This window comes from Glossina fuscipes, unplaced genomic scaffold (genome assembly GCF_014805625.2).
Source record: "Glossina fuscipes isolate IAEA_lab_2018 unplaced genomic scaffold, Yale_Gfus_2 28, whole genome shotgun sequence".
Lineage (NCBI taxonomy): Eukaryota > Metazoa > Arthropoda > Insecta > Diptera > Glossinidae > Glossina > Glossina fuscipes.
The window spans coordinates 10,209,148-10,219,301 of NW_023998423.1; the positions used below are offsets into that span (position 1 = coordinate 10,209,148).

General features: G+C 33.7%; 1 protein-coding gene across 1 annotated transcript in view; it reads left to right on the forward strand.

The window, feature by feature from the left end:
- The first annotated feature begins 931 nt into the window (after positions 1-931).
- LOC119636335 overlaps positions 932-10,154 on the forward strand; it is a 225,947-nt gene continuing 216,724 nt past the window's right edge. Inside the window, exons 1-2 of the mRNA XM_038031637.1 lie at positions 932-1,588; positions 8,825-8,883. The gene's annotated coding sequence lies outside the window, so the exon portion shown is untranslated. The remainder of the gene's footprint in view (positions 1,589-8,824; positions 8,884-10,154) is intronic.

The window sequence follows — 10,154 nt, forward strand, 5'->3', positions numbered from 1 at the left end:
AAAGCTCTCGCAAGGCATGCCTAAGCCGAGTTAACGTCCAGCGATGTTATTCTGTGCATTTGATGAAATTTGAAGGCGAACGCTCGTTACCAGCCTCCATTTCTTTTTTACGGGATTGAATGCGACAAATCCAATGCGACGATCTATATTAAGTTCACAAGGTTAGACCATACAAAGTCGGAGACTTCTACAGCGTGTCTGCTACAAATGGCGCGGAATTGAATCTTTGCATGAATTTCAGTACATCTTGTGAATGAGCAGAAATTGATTCATAACTTTTTCATCTCATTCACATCATACTCGTGCAACTGTGTTCTGGGCGCCATTAAATATTCATTATAGAAGTACCTGTGTGCTACATATATACATTGCAAAATTCAGGCACCGTAGTATACTAATAAAGAGAATAAATGCTTTACAACAGTAAAAGTTCATCTCCATGATATCGGCGGAGAAATCGTTTAAATTTACTAAAGAAAACCTATATTTCATTTTATCATTCTGAATTTTTCGTTTCGAAACTTTGGAAACTCAATACTATTGCAACTTGCCATTGCTAGTAAAACAAAAAAAAAAAAAAACAAAAAATAATTTCAGGTGAATTTTCTCAACACTTTACGTGCATGTGCACACAGGAAAACATTTTTCTGTAATTCAACATACTTCTGTCGAGGTCCTGTTGAAAAAATTTCCTTTCTTATCTTAACAGAGATACGTTCATGTTTACATTGCTAAAATAGAAATCATATTGTGTGTTCGCGTTCTATAGCATCCTTTCTTCGCTAACTAACATTTTTACAAAACAGTTGTTAATGTGTTGCCTAAATGATAAGCTATCGTAAACGGAGAAATTAAAAAAGCAAAAAATCAAATAAACTCAATGAATACGTAAAAAAAGCAATAAATACAAGTAAGAAAGAAAGAAAAATAAAAAAAGAGAGAAAATGAACGAAATCAATAAAAATACAAAAGATTTGTTTATTCAAGCGTGAGTAATGGGATAGTTATGTTTCGACTGCAAAAAAAATATATAAAAACATTCTTAAAAGACCGTATTTTTTATATTTTTTATTTTATTTTCCTTACACGCTAAGTTGACAGTGAAATCGAAATAAAATGTTATTAAACTTCGTTTATTCATCATTTTTTTATATTATTACGAAAATGATATTTATCGGAAAAATTTACTACTTTTCCTTGGGTAACGTTCTAATAAAAATCAAATTTGATAGTTAATCCGGTCATTGTAAAGTAAGAAAAAAAAAAAAACGATGTTTGACTGGAGCCAAATATCTTAAATCAGCTCACATTGGTTAGGACAAGTGATTGAAAAAGCAAAAGAAAATGCATTCATTGGATCTGCTGACAGTAATTCGTATATGTAGCATATCGTATATATCTGATATAGATGGATCATGCATATTTTCAAATCAAACTCACAGCTGTTAGGTCATAAGCGTTGCTACAACAATAGGACGGACGGAAACATAATCTAATCCTAATAAAATATATATTGTTTTTACTGAGAATGTGTAGCCCATGTCTTGCAAGCGGAAGGACATGTAAACTATAACCTCAAATTTCGATGGTGAGTGCAAAAATCGTATTTTCCCTCGCGTGAATGCCTTTACTTACTTTGTGTTGCTTGCGGACAATAAACGTATTGCATATGGACAAACATTGGTTTTTAATTTGGACTTGAATTCATCCAATTTTTAATTTTGATTTCATTTCTTGTCTAGAAAGCATTCAGGTGAGATAAAAATACCTTTATCCGAGTATTGAGGTTAAGAGATAAACATTTAAATATTAATTAACTTAAATTATACCAAGTAAGAGAATTATATTCGATCGTAACTGAAACTTTTATACCCATCACTATAACCCTACTAAAGATTTAAAAAAAGAACAAAAACTAAAATTTCATACTTTGTAATATGGAATGGGCGTGGCTGATTTCTTCTATTTTCGGAATAAAAATTATATGTGGTACTTGTTGTACTTTATAAATAAGACGGAAAGCAAAGATGTTCATAGTTTCTGTTACATAGAGGTGTGGGCGTTGTAGGCGTGTTCTTTGACATTTTGAATCATTTTAAAGTTCTTTTGCAAACTTGTAGGCGATATTTTCATATTTGCGAACGGGGAAAATGTTTACCACCGACCCTACACGATCGCCAGGACGAACGCACGGACATGCCGAATTTCAAACTGGTCAAGGATTTATATATTTTATGGAGTTTTTAAAAGTAGCTTTTTTACGCTAAAAAACTCGAAAAAAAAAAATGATATTATTACTCACTATAAAATTTGAGCAGGCATCGCCGATTTTTTCCACTTTTCTCGAGCTACTACAGGCACTACACTATTGCCCATAGAAAATATATTCAAATTTCTGCAGATTATTCTGTTTACAATAGATATTTCACAGACGGAGAGAGGGACATTGATGCTTAAATCGGTTCAGAATTTCGTGCTCATCACGAATATATATATATATATATTATTTGTGGTGTCTCCAAAGTTTCCTTATGGGCATTGCAAATATTTTGACACAATCAACATATACCCCTTCCTTCGGTGTTGGGTATAAAAACGAGAGTGTTAAAGGATTTTTCCCCATAGTTTTGAGCGTTGTTCACTAAAAACTGAGTTGTGTTTGTAGACACGTTTTATAAAGAATAATAAATTTATTAATACTTCTTTTTGCACAAATGACAATAAAATAATGCTATAAAATAATGCTACTCTTCTTGGCTTTTCATGCCGTATTGCGTTTTTTCATCTAAAATAACAAACTAAAAACCATTCCGAAATTATAAGCTAAAGTCTAGTAAGTATCGTGGAATTCTTTTAAAAAATTGTTTTGAACCAATGGCGTTGATTTGTTTTCTTTTTTTTCTCTTTCTCTGATGATGCCCAAAATGGATTTTAAACGCAATTAAAATTTTTCATATCGCATACGAGCAAACTTATAGTGATCGTTAAGACGATACTGAGCAAGCGTGACTGCTAATAGATGGTACAACTTAGACACATTTAAATTAATAACGGTAAACCACATCTGTGAGTCGATCTTTCCCTTGCTTAGCATGATCATAAACACTGCTGCCAGTATAAATCTTGCCTCAGTGAGAGAAGCAAGATTCAGGCCAGGATTAAGCAGAGAGAGAGAGAGAGAGCAAAAAATGATATCTAAATAGATTTAAAATGACCCTAAGTAGAAGTAGAAGTATATACGCCCAGAATTCGTTACATATTCCTATTAAGATTTGCAGATATAGATAGAGAAAGATATCTGACTTGAAGTCTCATGTTGTGGTCTTCCACAAAATATTGAGTCAAAATTCGATTCGTTTCTCATAGCGCTTTCAACTAATCTCGATTATTTCAAGTTCTGTACATTTACCAATTTAGACAATTTAGAGTCATGGCGCAGATACTTGCAATGTGTAAAGCTTCCAAGAGGCTTTAATGCCTGATTACATTCAACGTAGTTGTAGATGATATTTCACTTTGTTCAGAGATGCTATGGTTGACCATTTTACCCTTCGGTTATGACGATATAAGAATTATAGGCGCTATTCACTTTGAAATCATTTCGAATTCCGTATTTAGTCGCATTCTGAAAATCAATTGAATAAGTTTTAACAATCTCTCGGCCTTGTCTTTTGATGTGTGCCTTCTTAAAGTTACACTACTTAAACTATACTTTTAAAAGCAATTAAAATTTTCCTCATGTATGGACGATAGAAGCAACCCTCACGTACAAATAATAAAATTTTATTTTTGAAATTAAATAACATTAGAGAAACAACTCGACATTACTTTGGAAAGAAATTTAAAATTAGCTATTTACGCAAGTGATTGGATACAAAATCCACTGTCGTTTTTCTTTCTTCTTATTTTCATGTTATATTCACTATTCTAGGCATATACAAGTGCACAAGTGTGTGCTTTATCATTGACACGTTCACATTTTATGCATAACATTATTTTATTATTAAACTTACATACACTGTAACCAAAGTACATAAAGACAACAGGAATAAAAATAGTTGTCTATGTGGAATAAATGAGTGTTTGCTTTTACGCTGCATTTAAGCGCTTGTGGTCTTTAGTAAAAAAAAAAAAAGAAAAAAATAGATAAAAGTGTTTTCCATTTGAATATACTGAGATATCTCATTAAAGTACTCGCATATGAGCATAAATATGTGAATACATTTAAATAAATATTCATATGTAACATTGTCTTGTTATCCTTACATATTTTTAGCATACGAAGGGTGCGGTGCATTCACAAAATCCGAAATTTTATACACTTTGGTTTTCCTTTTCTTTTTTTTTTTTTTTTTGAAATTTTTGCTTTGTTTGTGGTTACCACGGACGAGAGCGGTTATGCTCTACATGCAAAACTGAATGTTAATGCCGAAGCAATTGACCGCATTTTATCATGGGGTTACGTGGATGTAAACGAGCTTTAAGGTGTACGTAAAGTGCGTATTATGGATAAAGAAAGGCAAACTTGTTTGCATTTTTAATTATAGATATGCGAAAGGAGTGAATTAAAAAATATTCCCTTAGTAAAAATTGAACACCATGAAATATATGAATATGAAAATGAAAACATACATAAATGGCTAAAAAATTGTTATCTACATTTTTATTATTTTTGATAACTCGAGAGGTTATCATATGCTCGTTGTTATATAAGTTATATTAGAGTCTTACTCGCTACTAGGAAATAAACATTTCCCTATCTATCGAAATTGGTATAAAATTTCTTTTCAATTTAATTTTTTAATTAATTAACTTGCTGTTGTTTGTTTTTAATTTTAGAAACTGTGCTCGACATGATAGATTAGATTAAAGAATTTATTCCTTTACAACTTAGAAATTAATAGATTGTTGGATCATATATTGTATTTAGAATAATAGAAAGGTTAAGAAACAAGAAAAAAGAAGAAGAAGAGAGAAAAACAAACAAACAAAAGAAATATTTACAGTAACCGTAGTTTATTGACATGAGAGTGATGTGAGTTTCGGCATTATGTCCTAATATTAACAGAAAGTCGTCAGCTCGTTTTGCCTTCACATAGCTCCCGTTCGAGAGGGTGTGCTGATGTAAGTCAGATAAGTAGTAGTAAGCATATAGCGACGGACGATGGATAATGGGCATTTCATAACAGACGATTTCAACTGAGATCTGGGAAGGTTGTCAACGGCGACCTTTTTAGACAGAAAAGAAGGAACTTCCGTTGATGAAGTTGGGTTATTCCCGCATGGGTGAAGAGAAAAGATGTCCGTTGTGACTTTGTTTTAATGCTGTTGTTGATGCCTGATAGTGTAAGATCTCTCTCCCCCCTCTGTGAGAGGGCTCTGAGATCCGACCAGCAAACCCGGATTACAAGAGCAAACAACCTCGCAACACTTAACTTTGAAATTTTGCTATGAACAAACTCGAAACTGAAAATTGAGTGCAGAAAAATTCCAGGGCAATAAGCAGTATAAGACCAAACTGGACCGGCATAACCCATGAACAAATGGATTATAATTTTGATAATCATTTTTGTTGCTGTTTATGGTTAATCTTGCATTTCTATTAGTCAATAAAATTTTGATAGCACTGTTAAGTGTGAGTAACGTAGTTATTGTGAATTCACTTTTCTTAGAAGAGTCATTGCCATCAATCCTCAACGTATCATACCAATGCATGATGAAGTGAGCTTTACATTTATGAGTAAAAAAACTCGCTTCAATTTTTTGGCCATTGAGTAGAATCTTTCACTTTCTGAACAACGCCTCTGTTTGAAACAGAAACGCAGTGTTGTCAACAAAAGTGGTCCACTTGGTAGGGTGACATCTGCAGTGAGACAGATAGATAAGACCCTTGTGGACAACCGGCATAACTTGCAATGGAGTGCGAACTTGACGACTTGACAGTTAAGCACTAGGCCACCAAAATCTCTGTTTCGAGAGGAAAATTCTGACGAAGCGTTTTATAATTGAGTCCTTTTGGTCAAACTGAATCGAAAGCAGCCTTAATGTCGATCAAAAGCGTCGCAGTAGAATTTCCTGAAATAAAGTTTTATTTAACTAAATGACGAATCTTGAAAAGTGATTGTATGGTGTTGTGCTCCTTTCTTTAAACTGAAAGCACCAAAAAGTAAGTATTTGTTACTTTTTTTTCGAAATCAATGCAGTTGTTGGGTAACAAGTTTGCACAGGTTTTTTTTATAGAGGAAATTGTGGTGAGGTAAAGATTTATTATTATAGGACTTCCTCTGGGGAAAAGCGGCCTTCTGAGCGAAATTTGAATATAACCAATTTAGAATGTTTGCTAAGAGTAATGCTTCAATTTCCAAATTTTTAATCGTCTTAAAAATGTTCGCCGACCCATTTGTCTAATGCCTGCCGCAAAAATTCTTCTGGTAGTGGAAAATATGTCAAAAAAATATAGAGAGTTGCTGCACGCAGGTCAGCATTGAAAATGGATCAAACTGGTACCCGCAGTACAATATAAACTGAGAGCCCCAACTGTCTCCATAGCACAAAGACTTTCCCCTTGCTTATAAAGTGCAATAGATGAAACGATGTATTCCAAGCATGATCCCACGCTACCTGTATAAACATGAAGATAATCAACCGCACCGCCCCGTTGAATATCATAAAAAATCAAAATTTCATTTTCGACGAGTTTTTCCTAACGCAAAGGTAATGGATAATGAAGAGTCTGCCACAGCCGAACATAATTCTTGTGCTTGTCTTTGTTTTTATTGTTTAGGATCTATGTTGTCTTATATCTTCCAAATATTCGATACCTATTGTTCATGTAGAAAGCATAACTAATCCTGTACACAAACTTAAGAAACGTATCATCTTCTTCGCAGCATGTGTGTCACATACTTGCATGATTGGCTAAAGTACTTGATTAATTTTGCTAAAACTGTCAAAGTCGACATTTTTGACATTTTATTACACTGAAAGAAATAAACACAAGGATTTACATAATACTAGAGCGAATGCTGCAAACTAAACGCGTGGCTGCTTTTAAAAGAAATTAAGAGAATGCAACGCCTGCCTTCAGATGAATCTTTTGTACCTTCGCACAAATATAAGCTTGTTTATAGCACGAAGAAGAGCCGAAGACGGACTCACATTTTATTTAAACCGGACGCTTCAAAAGCATTTCCTGAATCGATTTAAGCTTGTCTATCTATCTGTCTTTTTTTCGGATGCGCTGAGAGCGCGCTGGCAACTAATAGCCCTACACTGGGGTCAAAGCTATCCCATAACCGCGCTCGGATTATCTAAGATGTTAAGAATTCGGACGTTGCCTTTATGTAACTTTTTTCTCCAAACCTGTCGTCCCTCTTGCGGTATCCATTAACATGACCATAGGTCCGGAAAGTACACATCTTGAATACGCCCAAACCGGAAAGATGAAAACAGTATACAGCATCGTCGTTTATGTCTTGCCACAGGTCGCATGCGTCCATTTGTCTTTCCCATGTCTACTCATGTAATTTGGTGGCAATATGCGAGGCACAAATTTTTTAGATACATTTTAGGCAAGCTCTATAGGTTGGATTTTAACATTTCTACGAGAGTGGACTCGATTCATTCTGACTAGAATTCACTCTTGGCACAAAACCTTGGTGTGTATCATATTTTATACTCAAGAAAGTATTGACAGAAAACAGCGAGACGGAGGGACAGACAAACTCAAATCGATTCAGAAAATGATGCTGAATCGATTGTTGCAATATCGATTGTTGGGTCTATCTGAAGTCCATTTGCGTCTTGCACAGACAACCGTCAAGTTAAATATATTCTTTTCCGCAATTGGTGTAGGGTGTAACAACAAATGGGTGTTGTGTTTGAATTGTTTAAGCAAAAGTTTTATTATGTCAAAATATTAGAATACATTGCTGGCTTTTAGCTTAGAGCCTTGTATCAGCTGATAGTGAGCTCTGAAATTAAAAAAAAACTGTTCACTGAAAACATTTGTACACTGTTCAAAAGTTTTCACTTACAACCCTTATTACAGTTGCGGAGTTCGTGGCTTATATCCAGTGGTTATGTACACACTTTTCGTAATAATAATTTACTCTCACTATATGATTATTATCCGGTTTTTTTTTCTCACATTTGCATTTAAATCCTGCAAAGTTTCATACGAATTATTAAATTAGAATAAATAAATAATGGCTATCGTAAATAAAGTTAAACCGAACGAACTCAAGGAGAACTTTAAGGGTGAAGGAGATAAAAGAAAGAAAAATAAAAAAAGTGCTATAAATAAATGATAGCATGTGAACATCAGTGTTCAATTATTGATAACAAGCAGTGTTGAAGTGTTATATGAACAACATAACACTGTTGAAGGTCAAGAGGCGAAGATCACAAGTAAAAGTTAACGAAAGAATATAAAAATGCTGACATAGAAAATTATTAACAATTTATTATTGTTGTTATGATTCACAATTCTATGAAATTTTATCGATAACGAGAACGAGAATTATTCTAGATTTGATTAAAATAACAAAAAGTCCTTAAGGTTAAATGATTGCATTGTCATTTAGAAAAGTTTATACCAAACACTTGATAAAAGTTTGTCTTAAGCTATTGAGAACACGTTCAACAAGTTTTAATCCTATGAACATAAATATTTTCAATAAAGTGCCATATCATAAATTTGAACTTTTTTTTTTCTTCAATTGATATAAGCAGTAGAATTTAAGAAAGTCAAGAAATATCAAATTTTTATGAAATTGTCTTCAAATTTATTTTCATTTCATTTTATTTCTCTTACCCCGGTCAGGCATCAACTCGTTTTCTCACCAAATATTCACGAAGCCCATCCTTATGTAAAGTGCACAGGTAAGATTTATTATTATAAGAGAGAGAGAGAGAGAGAGCAGACATCACATCGAATACAAATTGTTGGCCAAAAGCCAACGCCAATGTATAACCTCAATGCAATTGAGATAGCAATGCTGATATTAAATTTCAATAACTTAAGAATAATTTATTGAGAAACCTGGACAAGGTAAACAAGTTGAGAATATTTATTTCATGTACAGAAATGTCTTAATTAATATTAATTGTTTTATCAAAAACGTTACGGGTTAATCTAATGTAGTAAGGAAGTGAGTGCACTTTCAGTCATGCCATGAATTAATTGCTTGTAAAAATTCTATTTTATGTAACGAGAGCTGCTGGATATGCTTAGATTGCTTTGCCATAACAGCGCTAGTGAACGCTTTTGCAGATGATTTTTTTCTATTTCGTGCTGAACACTCAGCGAACAATAGATTGATGAAAAAAAAAAAAAATTGTCGCTTGCAATTTAAGCAAAACGTGATATCACATAATGTGAAATTCAAGTGTTTGTAGTTATCGCTGCGGCCAAGAGTAATTAAATATTTCATAATTACTTGCACACGAAGGAGTTGCATTTGCCTTCGTTATTATATTACTTCATAATCGCTCCCAAATTCTCCGAAAATACGGGTGTGTCGGGTTTGATCTGATTTCGTCGTGATGTTAGTCAATACCCAGTTTCTCACTAGGCTGCGGCCACTCTCTCTCTCTCTCTCTATCTTCTTCTCTTATTCCGTATGGCTCTGCATTCATTTTTTTTTGTGGGAGTTACTTATGGATCGATCTGGCTGATATTTAAACGTAATGTGACAAAAGATTAAATTCGAAACTTATGTGTCCAAGTCAACATTCAATAGTTTGCGAGGAGCAGAATTTTTCCTCCTTGGAAAAATTTACCTCTTAATAAAGTAATACCGGTGCATGAGTCAGCGGCTATTCCAGGCGTCGTTACCTTCGTTGCTTGTATACCTCATCTAAATAAAAGTCCTAATACCTGTTGACTTGTCTTACTAACTAAAATACGCAGTTCGAATAATAAAAAGAGAGCCGAGCGGCTAACAATCAATTTTTAAATGGCCTCTCTGCCTGTGCTTAGGACGATGAAAATTCTCTAAAATCAGCTAAGCTCGATAGAGACGTATTATTCTAATCCGGAATCTAATTATTACTTTGTTCTTCCGTATGAACAGACCAACATAACTAATTTTTGGCCAGAAGTTAGAAGACAAATTGTTAGGTAATCAACCATTGCCTAAAAAAAAACTACA